Here is a 17,749-nt window from a genome sequence, read left to right as displayed (position 1 = left end):
GATTAAAGGGAGATATGATAGAGGTTTATAAAATCTTGACTGCTGTGGAGAAGGTAAATAAGGAAGTGTTTTTTACTCCTTCACATAACACACAAATCAGGGGTCACCCAATGAAATTAATAGACAGGACATTTAAAACAAACATAAGGAAGTACTACTTCACACAACACAGTGTGATCCTGTGGAACCTGTTGCTATGGATGCTATGAAGGCCAAAAGTACAACTGGGTTAAAAAAAGAATTAGATAAATTTATGGAGGATAGGTCCATCAGTGGCTATTAGTTAAGATGGTCAGGGGCTCAATGCCATGCTCTGGATGCCACTAAACCTTTGACTGACAGAAGCTGGAACTGGACGATGGGGTGGATTACTCAATAATTGTTCTGTTCTGTTCATTGCTTCTGAAGCATCTGGCAGAGGCCATTGGCAGAAGACAGCACACTGGGATAGATGGACCATTGGTCCGGGCCAGTATGGCCATTCTTATGTTCTCAAGGGTGGGATGAGCTTGCTAGATTTTTTTTTTTTTTTAAACTGTGCTCTTCCATATTATTTTTTAGATTTTAGTCCATATGGTCAGAGTATAGATGTTTTTCCTCTTCCTGATGCCTTCCAAACATGGTCTGAAGGAGTGAGCAGTGGATGTTGGGAGCCAGGAACTCCTGAGTTATAATCCCTGCTTTACCACTGACTCGCTATGAAGCAATGGGCAAGGCACTCTGCCTCAGTTTACCCATTATAAAAATTGGATTAATAATATTTACCTACCTGCTCAATTGTGTTGTGTGAGGCTTAATCAATTAGTGCTCATACAGTGTTTGTGGGATATCCCCTTCACTTACTTTCCCCCAAAGACACACGGTATTCTGTTCAACCTAGAAATTAGCATATTGTCTGAGATGAAGGGTGTTTATCTAGTTTAGTGAAAAATCCCTTTAACTCAGCTAAATTGTTGGTCATATTGACAGCAAAGGGGTCTCTTGCTGATCCTATAGAAGTCTTGGCAAAATTCCTTTTGACTTCAGTGAAAGCAAGATCAGGTCCTAATGGAATTTGTGCCCCTTATGGGATGACTGATCCCTTTTTGGTCTACAGTTTGCAAAATGATATAATTTTCATGTAAGAACTTTTATTATAATAACACTTAGCTGCTTTACATGGAAGTGGTCTAATGATTAGAGCTAGGTGCTGGAGTCTATTGCCAGCTTGTCCACTAAGCTGCTCTGTGATCTTGCCCAAGTCATTGAGGTATTCACAAGTGAGGAGGATCTGTGACTCCCTGTGATTTTAATTGGAATTGTGTGCTTAGTTAGCACCATGGAAAATCAACCTTTTAACTTCTCTGTACTTCAGCTTTCTTCATCTCTAATATGGAGGTAGCGATACAAAGATGTTGCAGGGATTAATTCACAGATGGTCTGTAAATGGTTTCAAAATCCACAGATCGAGCTGTGGAAGTGCAGAATAAAACGTCAAAGCACTTTACAAACATGAACTGATTAACCTCTCGCAACATTTCTCCTCATACATAGGTGAATTTGGATGTTTTATTTTTTTTTTTAGTACCAGTTTGATTGTGATAAAATATTGTTATAATTTTGTGTAATGTGCAGAATTGAGTCTCATGCTTGACAGGGTGGATTCGATTTAAATCAAATTGATAGGAAAACTCGATTTAATCATGGATTTCTACATAAAAATGCATTGTTGTTGGTTGTTATAACCTTAATACATATTCTTCACAGCTCAGAGATAGATGTAGTTTCATTTTTAGAAGGTACACACTATACATTTTTGAAGTGATTTATTTTGAAAATTTTTCAGATTAGTTTTACAGCTATATCAGAAAATGAATGATTGTTTGGTTATTTCAATTACCAAAGGTAATTGAAGCAGATATTTATGAAGTCATTGGGAGGTGAACTATCTCCAATTCAACAGTTTAATCATTAATATTTGGAGGATTTTCTTGCCATGCTGTATTAGGAGGAGAACATCATCAGATAGACATTTAAATTGTTTTATTTAACTAAAACAACAACATTATGTATTCTGGATTTTTTTCCCCTTCAACAGCAAATATAATATTTTAACAAAACAAGCGTATAAATTTTTGAATTTAGTTAAACATTCAAGTTTTTTAAAATCAGGTTTGTTTTTGTTAAAATATAGTTAAATAATATTTAAAAAAAAACAACAAAAATTAAATCAACTATGTCAGCCAGGTCCACATGAGAAGCTTAAAATATTGGCTTCTGCAGCTAACTCAGTCGTCTTCACCTTCATTTTCCTGTTTGTTCATAATCTGGAAAAGAAAAACAAGCTCTCCTGCTTTTTCAGGTCCCAAACGATTTCTCAATTTGGAATGAATTGGTCCAAAGGAAGAAAATATTCTTTCTACATCGGCAGAAGAAGCTACTGCTGTTAAAAGTGAGATTATCACATCAACAGTCTCTGAATCCAAGTGCTGAAGTGACTTCCTCCACTTCACTTTTTTAAAACATCATCAGCAAACATATATTTCTTGAATGGTTCACCCTTCGCTCTGAAGTTTATTATAGTTGGCATTATGGAGGGATGATTGCTGGATGTCCATGTTGCAAGAAAATGAGCTGGAGATAATGCGTGTCCCATTTGTTTTTTTTTAATGCTTGTGATTCAGCTCTGCCATTGCATATTTCTCTTTTTAAAATCTCACTCAGTTCCTTCCAGATTTCAACAGCATCAGCAATAAAACAGCTATTTCCCTGCATTTTGTTCAAGGCTACAGAAATAGGCTTCAGGGTACTCAGCATGTGTTCAACATTTCTCTTAAGCCCAATGTTGAGAACTTTGGCTGGGACAGTGCCATCTATTTTTTCACAATTTTGTTCACAGACTGTCATCGGATTAGGCCAGTTCTTGATCTAGTGCTCAACACAGTCCACTACTGAGTTCCATCACACACGTCTTCTGGGAGAGTTAGTTTGGTTCCTCCCACTTTTTTCAGAGCAGCTGCTACAAAGTGGTTGTTACAAAAGTATATTGCAATTTCAACAACATTAGCCTTTATTTCTGGAACCCTGAAGTCTTTGGCTAGGAGGTGCCTCAAATGAGCAGTGCAACCGTATGTTGTTAGCTTGGGACTCTCTTCTAAATGTCTTCTCATCTTGGATACATTTGCAGCATTGTCTGTGACCAAGCTGCGTACTAGACAATTTGAATTTTTTTTCACAGTTTGTTATATCTTTTACTGCTACTTCTTGTAAGTATTCTGCTGTGTGCAATTCCTGTTGTATCAATTGTTTCTGTAAGAAAGACATTCCATTCTTCTGTTGTGACACAAGTACATACAATAGGATCATTGTGGACATTGCTCCACCCATCAAGACTCAGGTTAACAATTTCACCCTCTAGACCTTTTGCACACTGCTCAACTGTCTCTTTCATACACTTTATCCAGCAATTTGCCTGTGATATCTGCTCTGTTGGGTGGACTGTATTCCGGTCTTAATGACTGAACCATGTTAATGAAGTGTGGGTTCTCAATCATACGGAAATGAAAGTTTGTGGCATAAACAAACCAGGTAATTTTTTCATCAATTACCTCTTTTTGTAATCTGCTAGTTCTTATCACAAATTTATCTCTGTTTTTTTCCAGATGATGAAGATTTTTTCTTCTTTTTGCTACGTGTGATTACTGTGGCTATGTGACATATATGATGTGACTGAAATGCTATCGTTGGCAGATAACTCTAAAACTAGAGAAAATGATGGTGATCTTGAAGGTGGATATTCACAATCCTGTATGTTGAGGATGGATTCTCCTAAACAAAGTCAATGCAGTTATTTTAATTATTACCATACTGCTCATTTAGTATTACTCATTGCATTCACTGACACTCAGTAAGGTGAAATGGTAAAAGGAAGATCTGCCTATTCAAACTGTTTATTTTTTTTATCACAACTGCATCTAAAATGATAGTACCAAAGGGTAACAATTATATTTTTTGCTTTAACATGAGAATTCAAGAATAGTCCAGAAGGAAGACAGGTAGTCCTTAAGAAAGAAGTACGAAATTAAAAAGTTTACCAACCTGAAGATCCTGCATGTTCAGACATGTTCCTTTCATAGAATCATAGAATCATAGAATATCAGGGTTGGAAGGGACCCCAGAAGGTCATCTAGTCCAACCCCCTGCTCAAAGCAGGACCAAGTCCCAGTTAAATCATCCCAGCTAGGGCTTTGTCAAGCCTGACCTTAAAAACCTCTAAGGAAGGAGATTCTACCACCTCCCTAGGTAACGCATTCCAGTGTTTCACCACCCTCTTAGTGAAAAAGTTTTTCCTAATATCCAATCTAAACCTCCCCCATTGCAACTTGAGACCATTACTCCTCGTTCTGTCATCTGCTACCATTGAGAACAGTCTAGAGCCATCCTCTTTGAAACCCCCTTTCAGGTAGTTGAAAGCAGCTATCAAATCCCCCCTCATTCTTCTCTTCTCCAGACTAAACAATCCCAGCTCCCTCAGCCTCTCCTCATAAGTCATGTGCTCTAGACCCCTAATCATTTTCGTTGCCCTTCGTTGTACTCTTTCCAATTTATCCACATCCTTCCTGTAGTGTGGGGCCCAAAACTGGACACAGTACTCCAGATGAGGCCTCACCAGTGTCGAATAGAGGGGAACGATCACGTCCCTCGATCTGCTCGCTATGCCCCTACTTATACAACCCAAAATGCCATTGGCCTTCTTGGCAACAAGGGCACACTGCTGACTCATATCCAGCTTCTCGTCCACTGTCACCCCTAGGTCCTTTTCCGCAGAACTGCTGCCGAGCCATTCGGTCCCTAGTCTGTAGCGGTGCATTGGATTCTTCCATCCTAAGTGCAGGACCCTGCATTTATCCTTATTGAACCTCATTAGATTTCTTTTGGCCCAATCCTCCAATTTGTCTAGGTCCTTCTGTATCCTATCCCTCCCCTCCAGCGTATCTACCACTCCTCCCAGTTTAGTATCATCCGCAAATTTGCTGAGAGTGCAATCCACACCATCCTCCAGATCATTTATGAAGATATTGAACAAATATTTCATTATCTTTCATTATCTTCAACGCAGCCTTCTCCTGTGAAGGAACACGTCTCATGATATTGTTTCATTTGGGCAACCAGGCCTTGCATTTCTTTGTTGCACTGTTTGCATTTTGCATGCATGCCTGTCTTATCCACAGGTAGAGGAACTTCATTAAAATATTCCCAAACTGGGTCTCTTTTATGGCCTGCTGCCATTATAGGTTTTCCTTTCCAGTGTCTAGTAGATCTCAAATCAATGAAGGCTACATTCAGAAAGACCTCAAGTCTTCCTGAATATGCTGCTCAGAGAGTTTCACTTTTGTTTCTACTGCCTGTCCCTCCCTTCTGACATTTATCTCCAGACTTCTTCTCCTTGTCTAGATCTATTCTACCTCCAACAATCTTCTATTCATTGAACTTTTTGAAAGTTTGCACTTTTAGAGAGAGGCGAGGAATTGACTCTGTGTACACATATTTGCAGAGGGACAGTAGGGTTGAGGTCCATTATTTCTCACCTCTATATATTAGTTATTCATTTATTTTAAAACATTGTTGCTGTTAACAAGCATGTTATCTCTGGAGACACAAATCCCAGTTTGAGAACTGCAAAACTAAGCATCTCTGATGGTATCTTCTAGACTGAGCACTGAGTTCCATTGGGTAGCTAGAAAGATTAACCTAAATAATCTATATAGGTGCCCCTGGAACCCCATAAGATTGGGTCTCTAATCCATGAACCATTGGAACTCATTTACAAAACTCTTTTCTTAAACATTACACGAATATATTGTCAGATACTATAGAATTAGAATTTATAATCCCTACTCCATGATGAGATATCTTTGAGCTATAGTGTATCTTAATTAAAACTATCTTTGGATAGGTTTTTTCCTGAAAAAGGATTTTATCAAAAAAATTCGATTTAAATAAAAATCTGATTAAAAATAATTTTTTTAAAAATCATTGATTTTTATCCATCCTGATGCTTGATTTAAAACTTTTTTTGCAAAGGCTTGCACGAGAAAATTTGTTCAAAATGCAGTTGTAAAGAATCTTACTCTTTCCTGAAATATTGGTAAGTGCAGGGCAAGTGGTTTCTTTCTCTGCTGGCACTTGTATTTTGCAGGATACTTCTAACTTTCTGAATAAGTTTGAGGCTGATATTGCCTTTGCACAGTTTTTGGTGTTTTGTTTCAGAATGTGGTTTAATAAGGACACAAATTAGCTACTACAGAATAGGTCAGAAATTTTGCTTTGCTTTTGATAGTTTTGGTTCCAACGACCTGCTCTTTTCTTCCTCTAGTGTACTCCCTCCCCGCCTTAAGGTGTGTATGTTGGGGGAATGGGATCGTTTGGGGGAAAGGGGTTGTTTTGAGGGTTGAGGAAGTGGGGAATTCTGAATCTATAGCCAGGAAAATACCTGCAAGACTTAAAACTTGTAAGATTCACTTTTTAATAATCTGCCCTCCACAGTGCTGGTTGCCCATCTAAAACACAGCTTTGAAAATGCAATTACTGAAACAATGTTTCTTACCTGTTGACCTGACCACATCATAGGCACTATCTAATTCAATATTCTACATAACTACCTGACCTTGCCCCTTACTGCATCACTCACTCACTCACTCCTTTGCTCTACTAAAAGGTGACAGCCTTGATAATCCTTTGTCTACATTTCCCACAAACATTCTAGTCTACCAGCAACTGCCCTCATGTCAGCTAAATCCCTTTAAATTTTTTTCCCACAGTACTTTAAAAAAATTACACTATTTATGTAACAGTTTTAGAAAATGCAACTGAACCACTACAACCTTTTCTACTCTTGGAAACAGCACCAATTTTAGCAATTGTTTGCTAAATGATAGCTGAATTAGTGGTGGCCACTATCTATCTGTAAGTGTAGTCACAGACAAACTGTGTCCAGTGTTGGTTCAGCTAAACCAATTGCTGAAACCATATGATTTTCTAGTGTAGACCTGGTTAAGATGCACATATGACTAATGAGCAACTGTATGATCTTACTAGTGTAACCCTTGTCCTTCCACCTGTCTACTCCCTATTGTTTGATTATCCCCAACTTGTTGCATCACATCTAAAATTAGACTGTAAACTCTGGGGAATAATCTCTGTATATTTATACTATAAAGTGCCTAGCATACTTGTGGGTGTTATAAAAAATAATAGCCCCTTTCAACTGGGAATTTCAAAGCACTTTATAAACATGAAAGTATTTAGGTTCAACATCCATGTGAGATGGTATTATCTCTGTTTTACCAATGGAGGAGTGGAGTTGAAATGATTACTTGAGATTACAGTCTGTGGCAGGGCTGGGAATAGAGCCCAGATCTCTTGACACCTGTTCTGTGCTTTTAGCTATGCAGCTCAGTTCCACACAACAACAACTAATGCCTACCTGATGATTGGAAGAGTGTCTCTACTGTGGACTAACAGCTATGAAATTTTGGATCCATATCAGTGAGTAGGACTCTCATAGTAATGGTAAATAGTTACCCCAGCTTTCCCCCCTCACCCCTCAGAGGAGATTGTCACCTCCACAAAGGCCTGTGTGGGGAAGGAATCTGATCAGCATTCAAACTATGATCCTCCATGCAGTGTGGATACTCAGGTCTGTCTTACTTCTTACTCTTGACCCAGATGACAGGAAAGGTCAAGAAGGGACAAAGATTGCAGTCTTGCAAAGTCAGGCATGTATTTTTCTCATTGGAAAAAGGCACAGTGACTTGGTCATATCTGCTGGGCATGTCCAATTCCACAGCTGACTTATTTGTGGTTGGGAAGAAACTCTGAGTGAAAGAAGTATGGCTATGTCAGCTATGTGAGTGCAAGCATAAGGAAAGCATTTTGGCCAGCTCTGTGCCATTCTGACTGTAGAGCTGTCTGCAAATCCAGCACACTGGAGTAAACATTTTTCTCTGTTGCTAGCAACTGCCTTTCCTGACAGTTCCAAACAGAAGAGCCTAAAATAGCTCTAAGCCCTTACAATTAGCAGAAGTGTTAACCCATTTCCACAGGAAAAGAGTAGCTCAGAGCTTTCTAACTTCATGTAGTCTCAGAACATACAGTGCTCTTAAGCTCTTTGCTTCTACTGTGCATGCTTCACCACTGGCTTCATAATCTTATTCACATCATGTTATTTCTTATGATGACAGATAATACTGTTTGGCACTGACAGCACTTTTCAACTTCAATACAATTTACAAATATTAGCTAATTAGAGGAAACAAATGGCAGAAACCTACTTTTACTGAAGTGTAATACTGCACTGTGGTATTCTCCCATACATATAAATGTCTGTGCCTTCCCTCCTACCCCTTTCCTGCCCACAGTAACCCAGTTTATGGGCTGGTTTCTCTTCTATGCCAAATGTTGCATGCTCATGCATGCAGAGATAAGGATGGCATGGTATGGTATTGCCATCCTTACTTCTGTGCTGCTGTGTGCAGAGCTGGGCCCTCAGTCAGCAGCCACCACTCTCTGGCCGCCCAGCTCTGAAGGCAGCAGCGCAGAAATAAAGTGGTATGGTATGGTATTGGCACCCTTACTTCTGCACTGCTGCTGGTGGCGGTTCTGCCTGCAGAGCTGGGCAGCTGGAGAGCAGCGGTGGCTGGCCAGGAGCCCAGCTCTGAAGGCAGAGTCGCTACCAGCAGCAGCGCAGAAGGGGGTTGTTGACATGGTATGGTATTGCTACCCTTACTTCTGTGCTGCTGCCTGCAGAGCTGGTTCCTCAGTCAGCAGCCACCACTCTCTGGCTGCCCAGCTCTGAAGGCAGCATATAAGTAAGGGTGGCAATACCGCGATCCCTCCCTAAAATAAATTTGCGACCCTCCTGTAACTCCCTTTTGGATCAGGACTCCTAATTTAAGAAACCCTGGTCTTCCCCCCATGAAATCGGTATAATCTAGGGTAAAAGCACACAAAAGACCAGATTTCATGATCCGTGACGTGTTTTTCATGGTCATGAAATTGATAGGGTTCTATTTATGAGATAAGAAACTGATGCTTTGCAGCAGTCTCCTTTTTTGTTGTGTGTGTTGTTGTTATCTTGCAAGATTTGGCAAAATTTCAATTTAGTTATTTTGGAAACATCACTTCGAAAGTTAAACTGAGGATCTGGTTTGTGCTAATTGTTCTAAATTATCTGCAGCTGCTAGAAAGGACATTCACTCCTAAAATCTTTTTTTTTCTTCCCTCAACATTGTTTGTAATAAGCTTGAAACACAAATGTTTCCCTAACATAATTTGTTTTCCTTTGCTTGCATGCTGATTTTGTTCTAGCTGGGTGAGTCACAAATTCGGAGCTTCCTATGTTGGTTTGCTGTTGTGGGTTGAGCTCAGAACCGGTACATTGTAGCACTGCTTTCTTAAAATCCATATACTATTGCTTTCCTTCTTCCAAAAACCAAAATAAAAGCAAATAGAAGCATTTTGGAAAGCAAACCTTGAATAATTTCAGAGTTTACAAATAGGTATAAGAAAAACTATGACTTTAGGGCACATTGACACGTCCTTTTAAAGTACAGAATGTCCTCTGTATAGAGCTGTTGTCTGAAGGCCTGCTCTGAGGTGCAGCTGCTGCTCTTCTGACCCTCAAACCCCATGAGACATTCTCTCTTTATAACATGCCCTTTGCTAGAATGTATCAAAATATTTGGAGGGAATGAGGAAGATGTCAGTGAAGTTAATGGGTAAATAAAAGCATATTCATAGAGTTAAATGATAGGCCAAAATGGCAATTGGAGTGCATGTTTGGGTGGAATTATGATTTTTTTTTAAAGCTGCATGTAAACAAAAGAAACTAGCCTAATTAAAACAGATGTTTTATAATTCCTTTTCATGCTTTCCTTTCTCTTCACCACTACCATTTGCTGGTAGAGGGCAAAAGTGAGGGGTCGTGATGTGATGTAAACAAAAGAAATAAGAAGGATATTAATTTATCCATATTCAGATTCATTTTTATCAAAGGGAATTATATCCTTGGTCCTTATTTTTCTTTGCATTGATTTTTAATCAATTTTACTTCCTGTTTCAAAACAGTAATTTCCCATTGAAATTCACTTTCATTTTTTGTTTTGTCATTTATAGCAATATTCTTGATGTTTAAATCTCTGATTTTCTGAAGATCCTATATCAAATGGGTAGGTAGATTGCTGTACGATAGCTTTCTGCTCACTCTGTCTTTTGTCACAGAGCTGCTGAACTTCACTGTAAAGACCCTGATTGGTACATCTGCTTAATGGGGTTTTATTGATTTATTATCAGGCTGTGAGTGAGATGGGTGGTAATAGTATCTTTTAAAATGTGCCTCATAGGTGCACCAGGTGGCTGTTCTGGCTGCTTGAGAAGTTATTGCATCATTACTTTCTTCAGTAAGGATGTGTCAGGTACATGAAAAATAACACTGGGGATACATTTTGGATTTTTTGTTATTGGTGCAATGTAGCCGTTATGTACAGCAATGCTGCAGCAGTTAAACTTCCTGGATGCTAATTCCTCCCCTTCACTGTTGCCTGTGTGTCTCATAAACTGTTTCCCCTTACACCATCATCCTCCGAACATATGCATGCACTGGAGAATTCCTTCTGTGCTGTGCAGAATTTTCCCAAGATGGCTCTCTTTGATCCGTGTCTTTCAAAATGCCTTATTGATTTCCAGGACTCGCCTAATGCAGTTGCCTAAATTATTCTTTTCAGTCAGGAATGAAAGCCAGAGGCCTACTCTACTCCTGTGTATTTTATCTGCACTGGGCCCTTAGAAAGCTAGAAGCCGTCCTGACAGTCAGTGTCTCTTTTTCACTTTGAATTTAGGTTGTCTCTACTCTGTTGCACTGGGCACCTGAAAAACATATCTCTTTAGACCGAAGCCTTTTAAATATTTGTTGGAAAGGTTTTGCTGCCTGCGGTAAGGTGGGAAGAGGCATTTGGAAGGATGGCATAATTTAATGCAGGGTTTAATTTCTTTTGCTTTCTGGACAAGGGTATGATTTTCAGTGCCTGATTGCCCCGGCAAGCCTTCTTGCTCCACTCCCTGGGTGGATAAGATAGACCCAGCTCTCTTCCAGATCGCTTTACACAGCTTACAATGATGATTTATTTTTTCCTCTCCTCTTCCTGATATGAAAGAATGCTGTTTTGCTGTCCTTCCTGCTTTCAGGAGTCTGAGTGTGGTGAGTGGGAGGAAAGGCTGAGTGAGTTCAGTCTGCAGGAATTCTGTTGGTGTTGACCGACTACTTGCAGGAGAACACTTGAAAATGTGAGAGTTTTTTTGGAGTAGAATTTTAGTGATTGTGAGGCCATCATTTCATGGCTAGGTGTAACGTATGCAGAGGCTGTGCCATAAGCTCTGCAGAGTTCATTCTTCCCATGCCTGCCTCCATCACTTCTTATACAAGTATGTCACAATAGATGGTGATTTAATGATAACAAACCTCCAGTTGGCTGAGCTGAGAACGTTTTTCCGGCTTATGACCTATCCTAAGTCTCCAGTGATGAAAAGCTATTGAATTAACACCAGTGCACCACATTTTGCATCTACGCTCGCCCTCATGTTGGTGGATGAAGGAATCGTTCCCATTTCAAAATGGGAAGATTTAATTTTTTTCTTCCACTCTGCTTGTGTGTTTATGGAGTTGACCTTGTTCCCTTCACCTTTGCAGCTGGTAGCTTGACAGATATTGCCTGTGTGTCCCATCCCCTCAGAGTTACCGTATATACTTGTTCATTAGCCTGTTCGTTTATAAGCCAATGCCCCAAGACGGATAGGTAAAAATAGCAAAAACTGTATGACCCTTTCATAAGCCAACCCTATATTTCAGGGGTTGGCAAACTTTGGCTCCTGGCCCATCATCTTGGGAGTTGTGGGAAGTGGCGCGTTGGCTGGGAACAGTGAACCATGGCCACAGGGAGCTGAGGGGCTCCATGCCTGTAGACGCTCCAGGTAAACAAAATGACAGTGTATTAGATGTTCAATTCAATGATTCCATAGAGTTTAAAATCATCAAATTTTGATGTAGACCCGTTTATAAGCCGACCGCTGCTCTTTGATGCGTCACTTTTTTACCAAAAATATTCGGCTTATGAATGAGTATATACGGTAATTTATTCTCATGTAGGAGCTCTTAGAATGTCATGTATTCTCTTGCTGTGCTTCCTAGTCCTTTGTATCCTACATCATAGCCACAAACTTTGCACCTGAGGACTGGAAGGATCTCCTTTCAGAAATAACTAAATTTCCTTTGCTGGCTAGAGGGAACAGCAGATACAAAAATTCCCTCTTCTCTTACTCTCTCTCACCAGATGCTTGTGGTTCTGGACCATGAAAGGAGAAATCTGAACCAAATATCTGACCTTTTGTCTTCCACATAGTGGCATGGAGTGCAATCACTAGGCAATGGATATGAACTGTATTGTGACTTTTTGTTGTTCGCTCCTGGATCAATCCATTTTCTCTGTATGTCAGAGGAATTAAAGTCTATTATTCCCCTTCAACATTAATATAAAAGTAGCTTATCTGCTTTGTGTAAACAGCCCCACCCCAATCACTTAAGGCTCATTGCTCAGCTATACAATATTATACAGCTGGGGTGTATTACCTGGAGTGTCATACATATGACCCGGGAGGTAATTGTTCTGCTTTACTGGGCACTGGGGAAGCCTCAACTGGAGTACTGTGTCCAGTTCTGGATGCCTCACTTTAGGAAAGATGTGGACAAATTGGAGGGAGTCCAGAGAAGAACAACAAAAATGATAAAAGGTTTGAGAAAACCTTACCTATGAGGAAAGGTTAAAAAAAAATCCTTGGGCATGTTGTTTAGCCTTGAGAAAAGAAGACGGGGGGGAGGGAGGGGAAGGATCCGATAACACTCTTCAAATATATTAAGAGCTGTTATAAACGGGACAGTGATCTGTTTTTCTCCATGTCCACTGAAGGTAGGACAAGAAGTAATGGACTTAATCTGCAGCAAGGGAGATTTAAGTTAGATATTGGGAGAAACTTTGAAACTAAAAGCTCTGGAATAGGCTTCCAGAGGAGGTCATGGAATCCCTGTCACTGGAGGTTTTTAAGACCAGGCTGGATGAATGCTGTCTGGGACAGTCTGGATTACATGGTCCTGTCTCAGTGCAGGGAGCTGGACTAGATAACTTCTCAAGCTCCCTTCCAGCCCTATATTTCTATGATTCTATAAAAGTGGCTTAAATAAAAATCACATAGTTTTTTATTGTCTTTTAGAATTATTTCAATATTTACCCATGTATGTAAATTTAGGGAGTGTTTTATAGTATATAGAGCAGAGGATTAATAGTCAGGACTTCGTTCTGTTCATGATTCCGCTACTGATTTCTCTTAACCCCTCTGTCTTTAGTTTCTCATCCAGTAAAATGTGGGTCATAATACCTTACCCACACGTCATAAATGCCTTGGGATCCCCTAATAAAAAGCACTTTGAAGTGCTAATTATTAAGGCTGGAGGAAGGTTGTATCTGAGACAACCACTCTGTCTTAGGAGGGAAGCAAAGAACTGTGTAGCCTGATACATTTGATTTTGATTCCAGGAACAATTCTAAAATTCATTCACTAGAGACAAAGAAATTGAACTTCTTAAAGAGGAGAGCAGTAAGCTCAGCAGCTGCCAGCAAGGGGTTTTAATGAGAAACCAATCTCATCAGACTAATCTGATAGAGTTTCTTTAAGGGTCTGACAAAGAAAATTGATGTGGATAAGGCAATGGAGGCATTTTAGCTAGATCCCAGCAAGGCTTTTGATGAAGTATTACATGAAATAATTTGTAAAATGGAGGAGCTTGGACTCTGTGTTAGTGATGAAATAGAGGATGACCTACTACTATTTATTGTCATTTTCTGCACCCTATACTTCATCCACTTTTCTGTGGAAAAGCCATGCAGCATCTCTCATAGCTCAGTATTGGGGTCTTCTGTCTAATACAGTGGCTTTCAAACTGCGTACACATACCTCTAGAGGTACACAAGCTCTCGTCAATGGGTACGTGAGAAAAATCCTGTAATGGCAGACAATGGATCGTGTTATACCTTATAGACCTTTTTTTCATAGGTATATAATGACCCTATCTCAGATGGGTGTATGCAGTAGACTAAATTATTTAGAAAGGGATATGCAGCCTAAAAATTTTGAAAACCACTGATCTAATAGTTGTATGCAAAACATCTTAAAGTGGATCAATGATGCATAGAATTTAAATTTCCTTATGATGCTAAATATGGGTGGAACAGCAGGTGAAACTGAGGGGACCATAAAACTGCAGGGAGGCTCTCAACAGAAGCGCTGGAGAATAGAGTTTCATGGCATTACAAAATGTGAGGTCAGGAACTTGGCATATTAAATGGTAGAGAGAGATACTGTTAAATGGAAAACAGTATTTAAAGAAATTAAGAGGAACTTGGGTGCAATAGTAAATTTCCAGGCAAAACCTTCCAAAATAGAATTCATGTTGGAAGTAAAGGTCCATTTATGTGAAATATTATTATTAGAATGGTGTACTTTTAAAGAAGAAAATTATGAAGAAGACTTTTAATTAGAATAAAAATATGAACATTAAATAATAAGGTTGTAGTTCAAAAAATCTAAATGTTAAAGTCTAGAAATATTCTGTAATTCTATGTCAATCTTCGTTTTCCCCTCTTATGCTTGTTTATTGTCCCGCTACTGGTAGAAAAGCACAATTATTTACCAAGTGACGGAAGCTAAATTATTCCCTCTGAGCTAACTTGTTATGTATTTTGTTGTTTGATCACATAACCTTCCTCTGTCCTTTCTGCCCATATCAGGTACAGGGGGTTATTGAGCTCTTCTTGAGAAGGTGCATACGATATTCTTTGTCCTTGTATTTTGGGTATGGGAGGAATTCAGCTCACAATGAGTTGATGGACAGTCTTTGGCTAAAATTCTTCCCTGTCCCCAATACTATGCTGTATCCTGGTTGTTTACTGCCCACCACTCCAAAAGTTGCAGTATTTCATTGGTGCTATGTATTTATACAGTGCACAGTTCCTTGGTGGGGGATCCTGTAGCAAGAAAAATGTGTTAGAAGTTTAAAATACTAAAAAAAGTATAATGGGAAGTACAAGACTAACATGTTATAGAAAAGAAGTCCTCTGAAGAAGGACTTCGTGAAGGGTATTTTTCACCTGGAGGGGCCACTAGTATGTGGAATAGTTGACCCAGATGTATCAGGAGCTGACAATCTTTGACTTAATTTCACTAACTTTAAATCCTGCCTTTTCTCCACCCTTTGTACAAACAGTACACCTAGCACTCTCAGACACTAAGAATATGTCTACACTATGAAATTAGGTCGAATTTATAGAAGTCGGTTTTGTAGAAAGCGTTTTTATACAGTGGAATGTGTGTGTCCCCACACAAATGCTCTAAGTGCATGTAGTCGGCGGACTGTGTCCACAGTACCGAGGCAACAGTCGACTTCCAGAGCTTTGCACTGTGGGTAGCTATCCCACAGTTCCCGCAGTTTCCACCGCCCATTTGAATTCTGGGTAGAAATCCCAGTGCCTGATGGGGCTAAAACATTGTCGCGGGTGGTTCTGGGTACATATCGTCAGGCCCCCATTCCCTCCCTCCCTTCGTGAAAGCAAGGGCAGACAATCGTTTTGCGCCTTTTTTCTTGAGTTACCTATGCAGATGCCATACCACGGCAAGCATGGAGCCCAGTCAGCTAACCGTCACCGTATGTCTCCTGGGTGCTGGCGGACATGGTACTGCATTGCTACACAGCAGCAGTTTATTGCCTTTTGGCCACAGACAGTGCAGTATGACTCGTAGCTGTCATCGACGTAGTCCTGGGTGCTCTTTTAACCGGGTACCTGGGCAAACATGGGAGTGACTCAGCCAGGTCAGTTCCCTTGTTTCGTCTCATGGTGATTGAGTCCTACCAGCAGTGCACTGTCTTTTAATCTGCAGCTAGCAGAAGACGATAGCCAGTAGTCATACTGCACCGTCTTCTGCCGAGCACCCAGGAGGTGACGATGGCTAGCGGTCATACTGCACAGTCTGCTGCCAGCATGATGTATAAAGATAGATGAAGTGGCTCAAAACAAGAAATAAACCAGATTTGTTTTGTATTCATTTTCTCCTCCCTCCCTCCCTCTGTGAAATAAGTGGCCTGCTAAACCCAGTTTTGAGTTCTATCCTTGAGGCAGCCATTCAGTTTCTTGCAAAGCCACCCCCTTTGTTGATTTTAATTCCCTGTAAGCCAACCCTGTAAGCCATGTTGTCAGTCGCCCCTCTCTCCGTCAGGGCAACAGCAGACAATCGTTCTGCGCCTTTTTTCTGTGCAGATGCCATACCACGGCAAGCATGGAGCCCGCTCAGATCACTTTGGCAATTAGAAGCACATTAAACACCACACGCATTATCCAGCAGTATATGCAGCACCAGAATCTGACAAAGCGAAACCGGGCGAGTAGGCAACGTCAGCGCAGTGACGAGAGCGATGAGGACATGGACACAGACTTCTCTCAAAGCACGGGCCCTGCCAATGTGGGCATCATGGTGCTAATGGGGCATGTTCATGCGGTGGAACGCCGATTCTGGGCTCGGGAAACAAGCACAGACTGGTGGAACCGCATAGTGTTGCAGATCTGGGAGAATTCCCAGTGGCTGCGAAACTTTCGCATGCGTAAGGGCTCTTTCATGGAACTTTGTGACTTGCTTTCCCCTGTCCTGAGACGCAAGAATACCAAGATGAGAGCAGCCCTCACAGTTGAGAAGCGAGTGGCAATAGCCCTGTGGAAGCTTGCAACGCCAGACAGCTACCGATCAATCGGGAATCAATTTGGAGTGGGCAAATCTACTGTGGGGGCTGCTGTGATGCAAGTAGCCAATGCAATCAAAGATCTGATGATATCCAGGGTAGTGACCCTGGGAAATGTGCAGGTCATAGTGGCTGGCTTTGCTGCAATGGGATTCCCTAACTGTGGTGGGACCATAGACAGAACCCATATCCCTATCTTGGCACAGGAGCACCAAGCCAGCGAGTAGGTAAACCGAAAGGGGTACTTTTCAATAGTGCTGCAAGCACTGGTGGATCACAAGGGACGTTTCACCAACATCAACGTGGGTTGGCCGGGAAAGGTACATGACTCTCGCATCTTCAGGAACTCTGGTCTGTTTCAAAAGCTGCAGGAAGGGACTTTCTTCCGAGACCAGAAAATAATCGCTGGGGATGTTGAAATGTCTATAGTTATCCTTGGGGACCCAGCCTACCTCTTAATGCCATGGCTCATCAAGCCCTACATAGGCAGCCTGGAGAGTAGTCAGGAGCTGTTCAACTACAGGCTGAGCAAGTGCAGAATGGTGGTAGAATGTGCATTTGGACGTTTAAAAGCGCACTGGCGCAGTTTACTGACTCGGTTAGACCTCAGCAAAACCAATATTCCCATTGTTATTACTGCTTGCTGTGCGCTCCACAATATCTGTGAGAGTAAGGGGGAGACGTTCATGGCAGGGTGGGAGGTTGAGGCAAATCGCCTGGCTGTTGGTTACGCACAGCCAGACACTAGGGCGGTTAGAAGAGCACAGGAGGGTGCGGTGCGCATCAGAGAAGCTTAGAAAACCAGTTTCATGACTGGCCAGGCTATGATGTGAAAGTTCTGTTTGTTTCTCCTTGATGAAACCCCCCACCCCTTGG

General features: G+C 40.9%; 1 protein-coding gene across 4 annotated transcripts in view; it reads left to right on the top strand.

Annotated features, from left to right (window-relative positions):
* The window catches only part of MIDEAS (mitotic deacetylase associated SANT domain protein), a 106,423-nt gene that overhangs the window by 51,473 nt on the left and 37,201 nt on the right, over window positions 1-17,749 (top strand). The gene's annotated exons all lie outside the window — the stretch shown is intronic.

This window comes from Dermochelys coriacea, chromosome 6 (genome assembly GCF_009764565.3).
Source record: "Dermochelys coriacea isolate rDerCor1 chromosome 6, rDerCor1.pri.v4, whole genome shotgun sequence".
NCBI lineage: Eukaryota > Metazoa > Chordata > Testudines > Dermochelyidae > Dermochelys > Dermochelys coriacea.
This window is presented reverse-complemented; position numbering and strand designations above follow the sequence as displayed.